We start from the raw sequence: 21,525 nt of genomic DNA, 5'->3' as shown, positions 1-21,525 counted from the left end.
ATTACTCTGTGGAATGAAAACTTAACCAAATCTACAGCTGTTTGCTTCTACTTTCTTGAGCTGTGCTTTGTAAAATGTTGTCAAATCTGCTACGAATAAAGGAAAAATCTTCAATGACAGTCGAGGTGTGCTACTACAGACCGACCATCACGATAATCGCTTCGCCTGCGTCATATCCGTAGTGATATCACGCCGTGAGAGGCGCAATCGTTGGTTTACAAGCACCATTTAGTTAAATAAATTTTTCTATCTAAATGGAGCGCGATAAAATATCATGTCCGTTCTGCAAAATAGAAATTTTAAGAAAAAACTATGATCGCCATTATAATTCTAAAAGTCATGAAAAAAACAAGCAAATTTACAATAATGAAACTAAATTATTTAAGACAGTGGGCTAGAGAAAATAAAATTGTCGATCACGAAAACATGTTTAATATTGAGAAATTACGTGAATTAAAGAGAAATTTCAAAGTTGAAAAGAAAAATCTCGACCTATTTAATGATGAAAAACTTCATTCAATAGCTGAAAAGTTGGCTATCGGTACTAACGATAAAACCAAGTCTGAAAATGATCGAAGAAATTGATAAAACTCTTAAAGTAAAATCCGAAAATATCATTGATGTAGAAGTTTTATCCTCAATACACGGTCTTTTTCAAGCAATACATTTTAACAAACTTGAACGACAATTCCATGTCAATTTACAAATATCTTTCAATTATGCGGTCAGAAATTAAAGATTTAATAGAAAAATTTCAAGAAAAATGTTAAAAATATGAAGGGCTATCTCTCTTTGGAATGTGAATACGAACGAACTTTAGTGAATGGTGAACCGCAAACATGTCTAATGTATTTTACTATCAATGCAGACGAAATCTTTGACGTAAACGACTTTATTACTAAGCAATTTAATAAATTAACACATCGAGAACAAACGAATAATCCAAATAAAGGTTCCGGATGGACATTTAAAAAGTTGTAAACAACTAGTTTTGAGCCTTAACAAACACGAAATGATGAATGCAGGATCATACATCGATTTACCAAAGAATATCAAAGATAAAAAAGCTTGTATAAATATAAAAAATAGAGATGATTTTTGCTTTATTTTACTCAATAAGATGTGCTATTGAAAAACCAGAAAGAGACTGTGAACGTGTAAAGCAATACGAAAAATTTGTGAATGACGAAATATTTTCAGGTTTTGAGTATCCAATGTCTCTGAAAGATATACAAATATTTGAAAAACGAAGCTACAATTCCAAGTATAAGTATCCAACAATGTCTATCAATGTCTACAGTTTTGATGAAAATATTAACATTGTTCCGTTACAAATTTCTGGAAAAATATGACGCTGAAAACAAACATTGATTTATTGTAATGTTAAACAAGATGATAAATCTCATTATGTTTTTGATAACCGATTTAAATAAGCTTGTTTCTTCGCAGTTGTCTAAACATAAAGAAAGAAAATTTTTGTGTAGAAGATGTTTTAAAGCCATTTTTACAAATCTGGAGATTTAACAGATCACTTAGAAATTTGTAAAATCATGAAGTTTGTAAGCCAATTATGCCATTTCCAGGTCAAACAACTAAAATTTACTAATTATCAAAAGAAATTTAACCATCCGTACGTAATTTATATGGACTTTGAGAGCATATTAGAAAAAAATTCCGACATGCAAGAACAATCCACAAAGATCGACTACAAACCAAGATTCAGAGGCACATTCCTTATGGTTTTAACTCTATATTTAGTGTCGAATGTGACCAATCGCATGTACAAACCGATATGTTATCGTGCCAAAAATGAAGAAGATTTGAAAAACGTCCCGACAAAAATTGTTTGAAGAACTCAATAAATTATCGAAATACATAGCGAAAAAATATAATTCTAAGAACATGAAACCTATGAAATTGACAGAAGAAGAAGAAAATTTCGTATCAAAATTCAAACGTTTGTCATATCTGTGAATGGTCTGCTTATGATGTTGGGTCAATTCAGTATGGTTTTACTCCTGATAGTTGGAAAGATAAGAGTTATAATAAAGTGAGAGATCATTGTCATTTAACCGGCAAGTTTCGAGGCGCAGCTCATGCATGTTGCAATCTAAATTTGAAATTTCCTCAGAATATTCCCGTTTTCTCTGCCACAATATGTCAAATTACGATACTCATTTGTACATAAAAGAATTGGCTAAACAATATGGAAATGTTGATTTGATTGCAAACACCGATGAAAAATATATAAATTATTCTGTAAATTCTGGATATGGCTATGAATTCGAAGGTGATAAGCCAAGAAAATTCATCAAGTTTTCGTTTGTAGACACGTTCAGATTCATGGCCTCGTCTATAGAAAAGTTAGCGAAAAAATTTAAAGAAAGAAAGACTTCAAACATACAAAATCATTTTATACAGGATGGACTGAATGAAAATTATAGAAAGACAGCCAAATGACGAAGAAGAAATCTTTAAAATTCTATCTGGAAAAGGAATATTTCCCTATGAATTTATCGATAGTATTGAAAAACTTGATTACACAGAACAGCTGAAAATTCAAGATTTCTATTCACTTTTGACAGATGAGAGCATATCTGAGAAAGATTATCAACACTAACTTGAGCGTTTGGAACAAATTAAAAGAGAAAAATCTTGGAAATTACTCTGATTTGTACAATATCCAAGATGTTTTATTGCTTGCTGATATATTCGAAAATTTCAGAAACATTTTGCCTTAATTGCTATAAGCTTGATCCAGCACACTATCTAACAGCTCCCAGTCTTGCATGGGATGCTATGTTTAAAATTAACGAAGATAGAATTACAATTAATTAGTGATTATAATATGTATTTTAATGGGGGGGGTGGGGGGGGGGGGGGGTGGGGGGGGGGGGGGGTGGGGGGGGGGGGGGGTGGGGGGGGGGGGGGGTGGGGGGGGGGGGGGGTGGGGGGGGGGATATATAGAAAACACTGAATTCGACGTTGGTGGATGTCAAACATTTATTATTGCTTGTGACCACAGATCCTAATTTTTTGTGTGAAACCTATACCTTAATAAAAAACTTTTCATAACTGGACAAAAACGTTTGTTCAATTTTTACAGAAGCAGTAATAATAATAATAATAATAATCTCTTTATTGCATTTTAAAACAATTTAACATTGTATCGCAATCGTCATAAACAAAAATAAATAGTCCCAACTATACCTTCATACACATTCACACTTACAATTCATACATTCGCTCAGGCACATTCAAACTGACTCCAGATCCAAAGCAAACATATACATACCTACTCCAGATCCAGAGCAAACACATACAAACTGATTATTTAAATACTGTGCAAATTTAGACCTCCCAGCGGCTCATCATGAATTCATCGACAGAATAAAACGCTTTTGACACCAAAAGGCATTTGAGACGAGTTTTTAATTGATTTTGATTGATGGAATTTTTTATACTCTCAGGGAGCTTGTTGATGAGTCTGACACCAACTTGTTGCGGGAGGTGTTGTGATAACGTCAATCTGTATTGACTAGTTCGAAAATTGTCCCTGCCTCTTGTCCCATATTGGTGAACGTCACCGCCACGAACCAAATCACACTTTGATTTGCAGTACGTGATCACCTCAAGAATGTAGAGGCAGGGCAAAGTCAGCAACCCCAGCTCCCTGAAAGATTCCCTACACGACTCTCTATAATTCAGCTTTGCAATGATTCTGATTGCTTTTTTTTGAGCTTGAAAACTCTTTCCATTTTGTTTCTGGCACAACCTCCCCAGAGTCTCACTCCATACGCAAAGTGTGGGTGGATTAAGCCGAAATAGGCCATTTTTAAAACTCTGAGGGAACAAAACTTTGCTAAATGCCGCAAGGCATATATGCCTGAGGCTACTCTAGCACATACATTGTCCACATGATCAGCCCAGGTCAGTCCTCTATCTAGGAACATTCCCAAAAACTTTGTGGAATCAGTTTCCTCTAAACGAACATCATCCACAAACACAGCAGGGTGCGCTGTGTGATCATTTTGTCGAAGGCTAAAATGTATGACATTTGTTTTAGACTGATTTGTTTTCAGGTTTATTTCAGCAAAATACTGAATGCATGCATTCAATTCTTTGAAAGAATTGATTTCCAGATCTTGGGTTGATTTGTTTTTGAGACAGAGAGTAGTGTCGTCAGCATACTGAACCAGCGTTCCATGCTGGATCACTGATTTCAATCTACAGACGTAAACTAGAAACAATAGAGGCCCAAGGATGGAGCCCTGAGGGACACCGTGGGTCATTTTAATTTTGTTTGAAACAACGTTCGAGATCTCCACGCACTGGTCTCGATCCTTGAGGTAAGAAGCGAGCCACAAGTGCGAGAGCCCCCGCACGCCGCATTTCTCCAACTGGTGCAACAGTGTCTCATGATGCACACAGTCAAAAGCTTTGGATAGGTCGAGGAATATGCTAAGCACATGTTCTCGTCCTTCCATTCCATCGACAACATTGTCCAGGAGGTTGTTCACAGCATCCACTGTAGATCTGTTTTTCCTAAATCCAAATTGTTCTGGATTCAGAATTTTGTTATTTTCTAAAAAGCTTGCAAGTCTTTCATAAAAAATCTTTTCGAAAATTTTGCTAAACACAGGTAGAATTGAGATTGGGCGATAGTTGCTTGCAAGGCAAGGATCGTCCTTTTTGAAGATCGGGATGACTTTGGCCGTCTTCAGGAGAGACGGAAAAGTTCCCTTTTCCAAAGAAAAGTTTATCAGTTTTGTGAGTGGTCTCACTATGTGCCTGAAGCAACGTTTGAGAAGCCACACTGACATCCCGCTGGCATCACACGTTTTTTTTTGAGTTCAGTCCTTGTATCACACGTGCTACCTCCCCCTCACACACAGGAGCCAAAGCCATGGATGCAACTGGTTCAACAGCATCTCCCCCGCCGAACCGAGGTTCAGTGAACGCCGAGTTCACTGTAGCAACGGAAGAGAAGTACTTATTGAATTCGTCTGCTACTTGAGCTTGATTTTCAACAATTTTGTCTTCAATTCTGATTGCAATTTCTTTGGTGTTTTTGCTCAAATTTGTATCTCGAGATAAGTCGTTTATGATTTTCCAAGCAGTTTTTGAGAAGTTTTCGCAGTTACCCAAGGCTCTATTTACATCATACGCTTTAGCTGCTCGTATAACTTTTTTATAGATCCTTCGGTAATTTCTGAAAAAAGTTTTGAAATTTTCGTTTTGGGTTCCAATGAAAATTTTGTGAAAAAAATTTTAGCTTCTCTCGAGACACAAGAATTCCCTTAGTCATCCACGTACCTTTTTGTGGTTTGCGATTGACTTTGGTCCTCCTGAACGGACAAGCAACATCCAGGTAATAGTTGAAACCATCACTGAATGCTGCATACATGTCATCGACATTACCAAACTTGTCTAAAAACTGCCAAGGCTCGACTTCCAAAATCTCATTCAAGTGGTGAATATTTTGGGGCCGAATTGTCCTGGCAACTTTAAATTTAGAATTTTGACTTTCCAGTTTGCACCCATGAACCACGGCCTCCTGCGCAAAGTGGTCAGAGATTGCAGTGTTCAAAACAGAGACTGTCAGGTCAGGAATGTTGGTGACAACATTGTCGATGGCAGTACTCGTTGTAGCGGTCACTCGTGTCGGTGAATTCACGGACCAATTTAGATTGAAAGAAACTAGAACATCACGAAGCCGCTGGGTGAGGGGGTCAGTGGGATCCATTACATTAATGTTGAAGTCTCCCATTATTAGGAACTTCACTGAGTTTGAAAAAAGGTTATTGAGAAGTTGTTCAAATTTTTCAAAAAAAGAATTGCTGCATCCATTGGGTGATCTGTATAACCCAATGACGGCTATTTTCCCCAAACAATCTGACACGATTTCGATGCCTTCAGCCTCAAAATTCATCTCAGACATGTTGTTGATTTTGAAAGGTTCGAATTTTGACAAATTTTTTACAAAAATTGCCACACCGCCCCCTTTTAAATAGTTTCGACAGAAGTATTTTGCCAATATAAAATTTGGAATTTTGAAAAGATGAATCGTGTCGACTATGAAACCGTGCTCAGATACTATAAAAACATCAGGTTTAAGTTCTTCGCACATGACTGCCAATTCATCAATTTTGTTTGTTTCGATTTGGGCATTCTGGTGAACCAATTTAATTATTTCTGTTGAGAATTTTGAATTTTGAATTTTTTGGGGTTTTTGAAGATGATTTAGAGTTTTTGTATGCTTCGCAACTGGATCCGAAGTCACCCCTAGTCCGGCTTCCCACCGACAAGATTGTCCATGTTTTTTGATTCAGGAGAGCGTCCATTTTTATCAGCACTGCCTGGCGTAGGTGATCCCCTGAGTGCTTCGGCGTAAGTGACATTTTGATGTCTTGGTGACTGCTGAGTGGTAACAGTCGACCCCCCGTCAGCAGCAGCAGGCGCCAGCTTCGGGACGGTGGTAAGAAGAGCGGGGGGCGCTGTAGCAGCGAGGATACGCGGCGGTGACACAGACTCCCGGAGTCTCGAAGGAGCGGGTCTCAGGAGTGCGAGGCTCGACACTATCATCCCCGCGAGTATCCGCTTGCCCCGCATTGAGAGATGTTGACCGTGCTTCGTAAAATGCCTCCGCCCAATTTTATTGAAATCTACTACTCGGATGTTATGTCGAGCAGCCAGCTCCTCAATGTAAGCATTTACGAGCACGGTCTCATCGTGTATGGGATGATCAGGTCCCAGGTCGTGTCGAAGCGGCAGAGTGACAAGAACGAGCTCCATGTTGGCCGGTCGGTCAGTGATGTGAGCCTCCAAATGACGGTAGATGTTGCGCTGTCTGCCCACCGCCAGATCGTTTGAGCCGGCTAGTAACACCTCGCAGTGGATTCCGGGCCGAGATGGTGTGTGGTCCGAGCTCAGGATGTCTAGCAGGCCAGCGCCGGGCATACACACGCCACCAACAGAGAACGGAGGGGCGGTCATGTTCCTCACAAGTCCCGCGATGTGTCGGCTGTGACTATCACCTCTAATATTTCAATAGCGAAAGCAGTATACTGAATATTGAAGCAGTAACTTCAATAAAGAAGGAAATGTCTGTAATCAAACAATAGCGACTTATTGGTGCCCCAGCCACTGGCACATAACTAATTTATGATGCACTTCACTTACTGATTAGTGCAGATAACATTACGCAGTACGTATTGCTGTTGAACATCTAGTTATTACATTGTACCGTGGTATTGTTTTAATTAGTCACGCATTTTTAATGTCATGTCTATTCAAATTTGGCTTCCGTTTATAATCCTATATATTTTTTTATTTTATTTTTAGTCTGTATAAACGAACTCCTCTAACGATTTCTTGAAAAACTAGGTAGTTCCATTATAGAGTGCGAGTTGACTCTCAACTCCTATACTAAACGATATATTTAGTGTATATTGTTTGTAAGTATGTATAAAGTAGTAACATTATTTCGCATTAATGGTTATTCTACACTTTGCACTATATTACCTATTTTACAAAAAAATTCATTTAGAGGAATGGAAGTGACGACATCCTAAGTGTAGATTATTAGTTAATATATTATTAAATTAATTCTTCAGTAACCGGTCTTCTACTTGACAACTTTTTTAAACAAACTATTTACTATGTTCGCTGCTAAAATTCATTGATCAGACACTATCTAAGGGAGGATTAATAGTACGTATGTTATGTGTTAACAATTATAGTATCAATTAAAATAGTAAAATTTCAAACGACAGCTGTTCAAACTTATAACAACATTTCTTTTAGTTATATCAATATAAGTATTTTAGAATCTTATTCTCTAACTTGTCTATTACTCACGTATGATAAACACATAGTTACTAAATGTTTACTCACCAAATATAGTACTATGATAATAACTAACACAATGACTAATCTCACATTAAGGTGCTTAAAAGTGCCTCTCGATGTATAATAAACATCGTTATTACAAAAAATTTGTAGCTTCACTTTTTACTCCTCATTTTAGTTTCGATCTCCGTAGTATACAAGTGACAGTCTCCTAGTTTCCTAAAATACTGACGTTTGCTAAATGAATTGGAAACATTGCATGTCCGACATTAGTGCTTTTTTCTTCCTTTATGGACACATACCTCACGGTTTTGAGTGTAGTTTTCTGTCTATAATGTTTGTGATAATTATATGGTGGTTTCTAAATTATGACACCTAGTTATTACTTTCCAAAATAATTAATTATTGTATTTACAGACATTTACATACTATAATCTGTCTAGTGATTGATGTGCTGACCATGATAGTACATTGTTTATATCAATTCATATTTTATTGAATATTGTTTGTCATTAGTGGTTAGTTGCGTTTTATTCTGGAGTAAAGCATAGTGTGAAATCTTAAAGATATTATTAATAGAGTAATATAATATTATAGTAATGTCTTTTGTGTACATCTTTTTCCACAATATTGATAATTCTATAACAATAACAGTTACTGTACAGACTTGCCTTTCACAGGCCTGTTCGGTTGATTACGAATTATACTCGTACTATGGAAACCATGAAGCAATAATCAATTTAGAATTTCTATTGAACAGTAATGATATATTTATCTAATCACGTCTATCAATAAAACGACACCTTTTGGCTTATAAGAATCTCGATGTGTGCTCATATGATAATCTAAATGGGTTTATCTGGCATTGTGAAACGGCTCATTAAAATTAGCTGAAGGACGAACACCAAGGGAATAAGCCACGGAAAGGGTATTAAGGGCATCATATTAAGCACAACGGGCCTTTTTCTATGAGACTTCAGTAATAGGAAACAAGCGAGTATATCCATCCCTTATCAATAAAGGTTTACATAATGCCCATCATACACGAAATAGTTTTTTGTTCTAGGGTCAGGAAGACCCTAAATTCAGAGAACCAATGATTTCAATACAAACTATTGAAATGTCAAGAGTTAATTAATGTAATACCATGGCGTTTGTATAAAAATTACAAACGTACCATTCCTCATCGATTATTTCAACACTACTTCGCACTCCGACTGTAAGGCTCCGGACTTATTGTTCCTTATCCTTTAATATTGTTACTTGAAAGTTGATTCAGAAATACGATTGTCTCCCAGATGACCATCGTGCACTTGAGGATTTCTTTGCTCATTATTTAAAAAACGAGATGCCTGTAATGCGCCTATTTAACAAGTAAATGTTATGTGAAGACCTAGTAAATTAATAGCAAAATGATTACACCGCAAGATAGGTTAGTAAGTTAAATGATAGTTAGGACTAACACCGAGAAAAAAGACAAAGACACTCTATAAATAGGAACAGTATATTTATATTCCAATTTTTTCTTACTTAACTGTTAACGAAATAAGACTCTTTGAAAATAGATACTCATATTTTTTATACATTTACAAAGATTTAGTTTCAATGATTTTCAAAACTAGAGCTTCAGATTAATAACACGGCAAGGGTAATATCTGTAACGCATTTCGTGCAACTGAACAATAACGTTCCACCCCAGAAAGGCAACATCGGCGGAAAGTTCACCGAAGTGAAAACGTATTTACGATACTCGTCATTCCCAACCATTGCTCGCTTTACACACGTCGGTAAACCTGAAACATTACTTTTAATGCTATAAACATTTAATAGAAAAATCCTTAAAGTTTGAGAAATATTAAATAAAAATATTCATATATGTACACAAACACAAACTTATTTACTATAATGTGTGTGTGTGTGTGTGTGTGTGTGTGTGTGTGTGTGTGTGTGTGTGTGTGTGTGTGTGTGTGTGTGTGTGTATACGCTTTTACTTATATCCCGATATTTCAAAATTTATGACCACTAAAGGGATCTTAGATATTACCAGATTTAAATCAAAAACTAAATTGACATATTTATAAGTAATAACTAGACCAACATATCAATGTAGTTAGTTAATTATTGGTTGCATCGTTCACGCTCAAAAAAGTGTTTTTGGTCAAAATTTCCTAACTGTCATAGGTCTCTAATTGGTACCTGTAATATAACGTAATCTGCATGAAAATTCGATCTAATTTGTCATGTATTGTAATGAAAACTTTTAAGTCTTACCAAAAGTGTGAGATTTGAGTATATTTTTTTAATGCAAGGACCAGTTTTTCTCAATAAAAGCTAAAGTTTTTGTGTATAAAATACTGTATACTTTATAATTTCCTTATTGGTTTCGTCAAATGACTTAAAATCTTGTCTTTGTATGACTATTTAAAGAGGATTTTTTTTTATTCGGAGGGTTGGTGAACATGACATTTGCACAGTGTTGCAATCAGCATATTAGTAAAGTATTGAGAATATTTGACAATGTCAGTCTAAAATGACCATTAATTTTTGAAACAGATTAGCACAATAACATGTTATCTTAAAAGTGTTTTATTTTGGTGCTGTACTTTTCATAATTTCTAACATCCCCTCAGTGTTTATAAATTTGGAACAACTGGTATATAAATATAATGACATTTTATATTACCAGTTAAATTAGAAATATTATTTTAATTTTGTTATTATTTCTTATTTTTTAGTTACATATTATTTTATATAAAACTCTTATTTCAGTTATTAAGTACTAAATCGTAAATCCCTAAGTTTTGTTTTTGTAAGCTAGTTTAATTAGCGGTAAGCAAGCGTTAAAACATACAATAGAGGCTAGCCGCGAGTATAAAAAATAATACATTTCTTTAATACTAATAATACTAATATACTCCGATCTTGGTTACTAATATTAATACTTACCTCGATAACAATTTCTAAACTGGTAGTTCCTGAAACGAATTATATAGGAATTTAAATACTTGATTTAGTGATTATAATAGTGTAGACTACTATTTGTGAAAGTTGTAAAGCTTATCTAAGATATTTTCATAATTTTTTATGTACAACATAACTGTAATTGGTAGTAAATTTTTAAATTTATTTGATAAGTATTTAAAATGTTTCTTATTTGTAAAACATAATAAAATTAATTAAAAAAATTATAAAAAACAAATATTTAAATAGATTGAAATAAATCTAACAAAAAAATTAAATATTCGTAATATTTGCTCGTAATATATTATTTAAATAAACTATTCTATGATTTATAGACACAAATTACATTACAAAATTTATTTGAAGACTGGAAAAGGTACTTTTTAAATTTATAGCTTTCATTTTAATCTATTATTTGAATAAAAGTTAATTAAACCCAAACTATTACTTTATTAATTTTTTATACTTTATAATCAGCCTTCCTTCTCTTTTTGTCTTAGAACATAGAATTTTTAAATAAAATGATGTATTATTAAGTATATATTTATCTTCAGTCATTTAGTTACTTAAGAAACCCAATACGAAATTCAATACGGGAGAACTTTGCGCGAACTTGCATTTTTACATTGAACTATTTGTGATTAGTTTTTTACTACCTTATTGTTAAAGTTTTCTCAAACATATTCCAATGAAGTTACAAATATAGCTTAAAAATTTGACTTTGAAATTTAAGTGCTTTGATTGACGAAAAACACTATTCGACTAGAATTTATTCTGTAAGGCCGAAAAAAATGAATGGAGCACAAATATCGTCTGAGGTTCAGTTAATATTCTGAACGATAATATTATCAGTTTCCAGAACTACAGTCTGCAATGCAGCCAAACACCTCGACTACAACATTTCCTGTCAAACCCATGAGTAGATATTTCTACCAGGCGGGTTTACCCGTAACACAGGCGGGAAATGCCGCATTTACCATTTAATTAAATTAAATACCCTTACAAATACACATTTACCATATTTATTTATAATAAATATTCCGTCACCTAGATACACCGAAAGGAATTTTAATAGTTTAAATTAAACAACTTCCAACAAACATGGAATGGTAACCACTTCGACCAATGACTCCAGAACTCGAAGGTCAGGATAATGTCTTAAGCCAAGAGAAGCCAAGGCTTGGCTCACTACTCAGAATACGACCACGTAAAGCTACCTCCAATAGTCGGTAAGTTAAGTGGACCATAAATTAAGTTTAGTGCCGGTGATTAGGACTCTCATCAGTTACCCTTGTTTAACTCTAGACTGTTTCTCTTGCTATTCATTGACGTGTTATTGTTGACGTCAATGATTGGCTATAGGGGAAAACCTAGTAATTGTTTGGTTATAAAATTGGTTTGAAAAATCAGCTATAATTTGAAATCTCAACCTAATATTTGTAATAAAATAATATACTAAGAGTTTTAAATGATTCTGTTAAGTCTATAATACAGGCTACATTAGTATTAACAATAAGAAATACAATTATTTTTATTCTAACAGATAAAATATAATACTATATATACTTAAATAATGAAGTTTTGTATTTCTAAAATGTAAATTTTACATAAAATTGCTATTTAGAAAATGTTCCTTATTATGAGGCAATATCTAAATTAAATCTATTTTGGTACCACCTGTTCACACAATAATTGTAAAAATATAAAGCAGGGCAATTTCATATCCCATGTGTTTAGTTATTGACTGTAATGACTTCAGCGTTTAGGAGCTGCTGTAAAAATTGTGTATAAAATCATATCTACCAAAAAACTACGAGTACTACCTTAAATCCACCTGGTATGTTTCTAAAATATTATAAATTTGCTGTTATAACAGTGCTAGAAACTGGTCTAATGTAACACCATTTGCTCATTCAGACACGCATAACACACATGGTTGTGTTTCGAGCATCCAAGCGCTTGTAGCACAGACTCGCTAATTACTCTTTAATCAGTTAAAGCCGTTTATACACTCGAGAGCTCCTCTTTGTACAATAAACCGTTGCTGCCGCTACGTCTCGCTGTTTTGTTGTTGTCAACTTCTGTGAGTTTATGTTCATTAAGTAACTTCCCTCTTTCTGACAACACAATACCCTAGTTATGTAATGCACTGAGAGCCACAATAAAAGAAATAAATGAGTTAGATTACGCATCACATGTTACCCAAGTGTATTAAAATTAAAAAAAAACTTTTTCAATTACTCATTAAATTCTTTGTTAACCTGTATTTCTCGTTTTTTGGAAGGACTTTTAAAATGTTCAACCGTTTTGAGGTACAAACAATATGTCAAAGTAAGATAAGGTGGGTTGATTACGTAGCTAAATATGGAGTAGTTTCTCCTATAACTGTAGTGGTAAAGCAAGGGATGTATTTCCTCACTACCCATGATACCAAAATACATAATATTTTAAAAATAATACATTTTGTATTCTGTAGCCTATTCACCCCAGAGTCTCATTATGTTCACGCCCTCTATGGGCTGAACCTGTTGATGTCGTTACTCCAAGACAATGGAATCCAGTTTAAGTACGAGTCCTTTATTTGAATCTCGTACTCAGATTTCCTGGAATTTTTTAGTGCATTACTCATTATTGCTATGTAGGAGATTTTCAGGAACGCCGTTCTTTCTTTGTTAGTGACCTTTTCAATTTGAACATGATTTACTTGTTTCAGCTACTTTTTAATAGGTGTGATTAAAATATTTTTGTCACAATACTTGTTAACTTTAACCTAACACATTAACAATTTATCAAACACAAAAAGTACTTATGTTTTTATGATACATCATTATTCAGTTAATTAGATTTCTTGGCCTATGCGGTTTTGGTTTGAAGTCGTTACATGATATTCTTGCACAAAGAATATTTGATATTAAGCAGCAACGTAGTCAACTGTCAAACATGGATGCAATGCTGAGATGAAAACTACCTTCCTACTGTGATAAAGTTATAATTAGCACTATGCGCATCTCCCTACATAAATTGCTTTTGGAAAGTATACGAGCAACAATTTATCAATAACCATATAACACACATTATCAGAGCTTTAAGAACATCTCAGTTTAATTGAATGATAACTACAGATCCGGTGGTATAATATGCTTTGCCTATAAAAATGAATGCATTTATAATATAATATGATATGTTAATACGAAAAAAAGTATTTATCAATTCAAATTGCTTGTCTGGACTACCAGCTATTGAATTCTTGTACAATAAGCTTTTCTGTTCGCAATTATAAAAACACAGCATAGATTACTGTAAATAATTTGAAACATTTATTGTTTTCAATCGACAAAATCAAATTACTTGCAATATTTTCCTGTACTTTTTTTCCTCGGTGTGGAACAAGAAGAAGGTAAAATTACAGTATGATAATTAGTTTGTTTCTATAAATCTCAATTATATTTTGTAAGTGATTGCAAAACATTATAAGAAATTCGACTTAAATTATAAAAAAACCATCAGAAAAGCTCGGAAATGGATTCCTTCTAAAATGTATCAGTCCAATTTCCGTGTATAGAAGTGATGAATAAGAAAATAGTTCCGATCAAGGAAATAAATACCTACGAAGGTTGTAAAAGACACCTTAAGACTAAGACAAATAACGTCTAGTTCTGGCGATTGTGGTTTACTGCCGGTATAAGGTAATTCCGAGTGTCACAATCGAGTTTCCCTTGTTGTCACTAACAAAAAATACTTACATACGTAGGTCTGAGAATCCAAATTTGGTCAAAATCTCTACTTTTGACCATTGTAAATTACTTCCATACTAAAGTACTACTGATACCATATTGAGTTTCAATTGCTTATCCTATCAAGATAATACTTTAAAATATCGGTCCCACAACCCTTCTTTAGTCAAAAATCGTAGAATCCGTCTTTCGTAATCTATTTTCGGTAAAAGGGGCAAAGTGAAACATACCATCTTTCGGCTATGCCTTACTGTTCCAACTTTAGCGGAAATTATCTCCACTAAACCTCACACATGTAGCTAAACGATGTATGATCAAACCTACGCGTCATGCTCTACTTCCGGTCTGAGTTGCGGCTTTCATTAAAATGATCATACACTTGGTTATAGAGTGATAAACACCGGTTTCGCTGATTTAATGGACAAGGTTGCTCACGCTAAATAGCAGTGTAATTTACAAGTCCTAATAGTGCAGTCATTGATGCGAAAAATACGGTCTTACCTCCGAATTTTTTTACTGTGGACCGATTTGCATGAAATTTTGGAATTAGGCTCATCTTACCCTTAACTTCAAAAGTAAAAATGATCTGAACACCGCCTATTTTTTCAAGGGGTATAAACAACCCCTTAATGGAAAAATTGACATTGAGCCATTTTATCGCTAGAACACATGTCTAAGAGTAAGTGGTGAAATTGTAAAGTGTTTTATATCACAAGTACATCATATTAAAATCATTTTCAACCCCTTGAAAATCTTACAACCCTTGCAAACAACCCCTAAATTGAAAAAAACCACAAAAAATACTTTGGTATGATATAAAAAGATGTAAGTATAGAGTAAGTAATATTTCATATTCTCTATAATAATTACAACATTTTTAATCCCCTTTCAACCCTTAAAAACTACCCCTTTATAAAAAATTGTAAACATTTTTTTTTTATAAAATGAAAAGGATTTAAATATTATTCCACACTCTCGAAAATGATTATCATATTCTTAAGCTTTTCTACACTTAAAACTAACCCTAAATTAAAACAGTAAATATATATGATTACATATAAAAAAATGTAATTTAGAGTAAAAAATTTCCATTTATTAAATAAAAAATTTACAAATTATATAAAATTCACTCAAATGTGTTATATATATACATATAAGAACGTTGGTATGTATTCATGCCTACGTTTCCAAAATATATGAGTTATATTATGTATATATATACACATTACAATAGTTTTGGGTCTCTATTATGCTGCGTACTTTCACATTGCTCCAAATATTCACACTCCGAAATTTTCAGTTACTAAGTATAAAAATATATGATAAGTTTTTGGACCACAAATCCTTCAATTTTCATGCAATCACAATTTATAAAAAACCATTGTAAAGGTAATTAAGAGAGCTACAACATCCTTCATTGAAATATATAGTAAAAAACCTTTTTCTCAAACGCTGAAGGGTTAAAGGGCTTAAGAGAGGCTGTGATTGCGCTGCCACGCGCTCTTTAAACAATCATATCTCCGTCAATTTTTGTGTGTCAGAAAAAACAAAGAAACTAAATTGTTTTTCAGAAAAATACCTAAATTTTTCATCCCTACACTTTTATACGTATCTGTAGTCATTTTTGAGATATTATGAAAAAAGTTGGTTTTTTTTTTTTAATTTGAAATTGTTTTAAATCGTGACTTTTTGGAAAAATATGTGTCCAGAAGCAGCAAAACCGATACGATCTATCAAACTCTTCATAATAAAGTTAATTCTAGGCGGAATCCGATTAATTTTAACTTTGGTGGAAATGGTACTTATGAAACCTATTGATTTCAAAGAAAAAACATTAAATGCTCCTCTTATTTGCAATACAGTTCACTTACTTTACGTGCAAAAGACGTTTAATAGTGCTCATTTTAAAGCTTATTTCAAGCAATACAAAAATCTTTTTTATTAGAATGCCTAAAATGCATCTGCTCGCCGCTAGATGGCATTGACAACATCGATGAAATTTCAGACAAAATAAAAAACGGCTTTGATCTTTAATATGCAGCTTAATATTGCACTTAGAATACTTTATAAAAAACCAAATTGTTCATTTTATTACCTGCTACAATTTTGTTCTTAAAAAAAAACTTTCGATAAAACGTTTATTTTTGGAGATATTAGCAAAAAGCCGATGAAAAACGTGACAAAATTGCGAATTTTCCATTGCCAGTAACTTGAAAAGTATTGGATTTTTCGAAAAACTTTAAAAATAATTTTTTGTTTAAAATGGTGCCTTGTATCGATAACCGAGTTTATTTTGAAACAAAAAAATTCACCTCCGAGAAGGGGTGGCAACCACCCCCAGGGTGGTTGCGGAGTTCAAATAATTTTCACTTTTGAAGTTAAGGGTAAGATGACATTATTGAAGACTTGAAATAAATAACGGGCTAAGTGCCAAAAACAAAGTTTTGAGATAATCAAGTTTTTCTGTTGGGTGAAATAACTACGTACAGTATTGAGATTATAATGTTATTGTAGTTACGTGGGTACAAGATACACAATATACCTAAAAATCAGACATGTATCTAGAATCATTTAAGAGTTAAAAAATACAAAAATGTAACATGGGCTAAGTGCCAAGTCATAAACCTATTTAATGGGCTACGTGCCATGTCATAAACCTATTTAATGGGCTATGTGCCATTGATTACATTTGCAAAATTTCTTCATAGAATATCTTGCTTTCATTTTTAAGAAATGGTAATAATTGACGCAAATCTTTTTTCTTATCTTCTGTTAATCTGTTCTTACAACTCAAGTTGAAAAGCTTGTCCTTAATTTGTCCCATTTCCACATTTTTCTTCAGCACATTACATTCTTTCCATGCTTCCATTTCATCCAATGTCCTCCTTGTTTTTACTTTCACGTTGCCTTTAGATACTTGAATCCAGTGTACCTTGGATATTTCTAACTTTTTAGTATCCAAAGTGTTTTCAGCAGCGGATTTAAAGTCAAAGAAATCTTCAGGAGCCATTAGTGTGACTGTACATGGGTTTTGCCTGTTTGTATTCGCTATCAAACTAACCAAATCCATTGGTGTTTCGCATTTTTCAACACGCTTCCTTTTTTCAATGAGCGCAAAGTCCCTGTCACAGCTCATAAAAGAGTGCCCCCGGTACCAAGAACTATGATGATTTTCAATTTTAAATTGTAACTCTCTGTTTCCAGGGCTGCCCTGTCTCTGGGCTTTCAAAATATCACATGTGTCGCATGTGTCTGTTCTTGGAAGACGGAAGGATAAGTCTGGGAAATGTTTCTTGAAAGTACTAAAATAGTAACGATAAGTTATCGGAGAGTCAGTGTGGAGTTCTTTGAATGCAAGATACATTCTATTTATGCTTAGATCTTGGCTAAGATATTTCCTCGAACTTTTATTCCTTGTGTAATGGCTCTCATTACGTGGGAAATTGTTTATGTGTCCAACAACAAGCATTTCATGTTCTTGAGAGAATTTCCTTGTTTTCAATTTATTACCTCTTTTTTCAGTGTATGAGGTCATGCCCAATTTTTTCGCACTCACTAATGTTTCAACTCGCCTCTTGTTTATGGAGAATGTATCCAAAAAAGTTTGTTTACAAACACTGAACACACCACCTCCTTCATTTGGTAGAGTAAAGCAAACAGTGCATTGCCTTCTACTGTCCTTCTCATTTGTGTAGTTACCATGTAGCTTTCTTTTTACTGGTATGAGAATTAGAAGTCCCATGAGAAGGTTGTTTTGTTTGACATTATCCTCCAAGTTGTAAAAATCAGTAAAGAGCTTCAACTTCCAATCAGAACTGATCGTCTTACACTCGTTCTTACATTTGCAAATTGCCTGTAAAATAAAACCTATGTTAGTAGCTGACATTACTGAGTGTTAGCCACTTAGCCCTATATTTCAAGCCTTCAAAATTTCTTAACTATGTCTAACCTGTGTTCATTTCGTATTTCCTATGGTATTGAAACCCATTCCTTTTGATTTAAAAAGTTTTGATACACGACAGCGATGATATTATTATCCTTAATAACTATTAATCAATTAAAAAACACTTACCCTAGTACTAGGTTCTTCCTTAGCACTAACAATTTGTTTCTTCTTAGTTATGTATGCCAATCCTTTACTTCTTCGTAATTTCATCTCCTGCTGGATTGTACCTTCTCCTTTCTTCCTGTTTTTCTTTTGAACATGATGTTCTTCAAATACGTTCTCCATAGTAACAGTTATAATGATCAACTATTATTACAATAGAAAAACACTAACATAACCTCAAACAGTTCACTTTAGCCCTTGTAAATAAACAACAGCAAGCTGACTAAAACTGGAAGTGGCACTTAGCCCGTCATATAGGTTAGGCGGGTGGCACATAGCCCATGGCGCAGTCTATCGGATTTTTTTTAAACTACTTCCAATGCATTTGGCACTTACCTCGTTATGCATTCGCAGTCTATCGGATTTTTTTTAAACTACTTCCAATGCATTTGGCACTTACCTCGTTATATAGGTTAGGCGGGTGGCACATAGCCCATGGCGCAGTCTATCGGATTTTTTTTAAACACTTCCAATGCATTTGGCACACCTCGTTATATAGGTTAGGCGGGTGGCACGGCGCAGTCTATCGGATTTTTTTTAAACTACTTCCAATGCATTTGGCACTTACCTCGTCGGTGGCACATAGCCATGGCGCAGTTATCGCGATTTTTTTTAAACTACTTCCAATGCATTTGGCACTTACCTCGTTATATAGGTTAGGCGGGTGGCACATAGCCCCATGGCGCAAGTCTATCGGATTTTTTTTTAAACTACTTCCAATGCATTTGGCACTTACCTCGTTATATAGGTTAGGCGGGTGGCACATAGCCCATGGCGCAGTCTATCGGATTTTTTTTAAACTACTTCCAATGCATTTGGCACTTACCTCGTTATATAGGTTAGGCGGGTGGCACATAGCCCATGGCGCAGTCTATCGGATTTTTTTTAAACTACTTCCCAATGCATTTGGCACTTACCTCGTTATATAGGTTAGGCGGGTGGCACATAGCCCATTGGCGCAGTCTATCGGATTTTTTTTAAACTACTTCCAATGCATTTGGCACTTACCCCGTTATATAGGTATGTAGGGCTTTACATTCAGAAACATATTTAAAAAAAAAAAAACCATTTCGTAATTTTTTGCACTTAGCCCGTTATTTATTTCAAGTCTTCAATTCCAAAATTGTATGCAATTCGGTTCACAGTAACAAAATTCGGAGCAATAGTGCTTCAATGACTGCACTACAATAATATCTACAGAATAAAAGTTTTGTTAATATGGTTTTAAACGAAACTCTAATATTATAACATCTGTCTTTTATTTCCTCATACCACTTCTGAATAGATATCATAAAAAGGGAATTATGCTCAATATTAAAGTTATCTTTACTTATATACGAACACGCATTATAAACAATATTAACACTTAAAAACTCCAACTTTGGAAAGAAAAACTACACTAATTTGGAAAGATTCGTCAAACTCTTCGGCATTAATGAAATGTTACGAAATTAATTTAATTAATTTTCGGAAGAAATGTTAAGAAATTAATTAAATATATTACCACATTATTGCTGGCATTTTTAATTTAATTTTTTAATGTTATAAAAGCATCGAAAGAAAATTTCCAGATTTAGAATTATAGATTGGAATATTTTATACATTATATAGTTTGGTATAGGTAGTTACAATGCATTAGCCTTTATTTTTATATAACGTACAATACATACTATTATAGTATTTTTTTAAGTATATAAGAGTTTATACCCTCTATGTAAGTATAGTTTTAAGTATAGGTATTTAATCTGCCTTAAATAATTAAATAATGTCTTAATGTAAATCTTAATGCCATATTACAATAAAACTTCATTCTTTAAAATTATTACATAACCGTGTTCCATCTTCAAACAGCTTAATTTTAATTACAAGTAATGCGCTTTCATTTACTAAAGCTTTAAGTTAATTGCTTTTAGTGTAATATTTACAATTTGGTGCCGCCTTCAAATTATGTTTGGTGTTTACTACCAATGTAGTCTAAAAAACTTCTCACAGTAACTCTAATGTAATTTATAACGATCAGAAAAGTTACAACCTTACATCGTCACTACAGGAGGTATTTTAGAAATTTACTCCGATAAGATGTCACTCGGACAGTTAGCATGTACAATGGTTTGTCATATGTAATGTGTGAGTTAAGATGTGGGCATTAGAAGAAAACGGTATTTCGGCAGCTTATTATGTCTCGACAAGTTTCAATGTACTCTGTTATTGTAGAATGGTTTATACATTGTACTTTTATAAAAATATTATTTTATACAAACGAGTTCAGCTAAAGAAACAAAATCTCCCACTTAAGTATTAATAGATAAGATAAAAAAATAAAAAATGTGTTATTTACTTAATATTAGCAAAATGGCGTCTGGCAAATAACAAATGAGGTATAGTTATAAAAAAGTTATCAGGCACCAACTATTTGAGCAATTCAATTACAGTTCCAACGGTACTTGTTTCAACGCAATCCCTCTATGCATAAACGAGCACGAGTAGCAACAAACAACTGATACCTCTCAACTGTGTTATGTTTGGCGCTCCAGGCTAGTGGAAGCTTATTTTGTATTTTTTAAGTGGTCGTGTTCGCTTATTCATTGACGGATTGTTTTGAAATAAATACAGTTGGAACTCTGATAACAGTTTTAAAATATGTTGTATCTTGCAAAATGTTATAAACTATGCAAAGTAGCTGATGCCTACCAAAGTACAAAATGTTTGCTGCTCACAGCTTGTGCAAGCTTACCTTTATAGTGATCGTGTTTGGTTATGCAGTGACGGATTTCGTTGCAAAAATACGGTTTGAATTTGAATAAAATTTCTCAAATAGGATTTTGACTGGTAGCGGCTAAAAGAGAAATGTTCTACCTATATTTATATGAC

The sequence above is a fragment of the Homalodisca vitripennis genome, chromosome 7 (assembly GCF_021130785.1).
Source record: "Homalodisca vitripennis isolate AUS2020 chromosome 7, UT_GWSS_2.1, whole genome shotgun sequence".
In the NCBI taxonomy this organism is placed as follows: domain Eukaryota; kingdom Metazoa; phylum Arthropoda; class Insecta; order Hemiptera; family Cicadellidae; genus Homalodisca; species Homalodisca vitripennis.
This window is presented reverse-complemented; position numbering follows the sequence as displayed.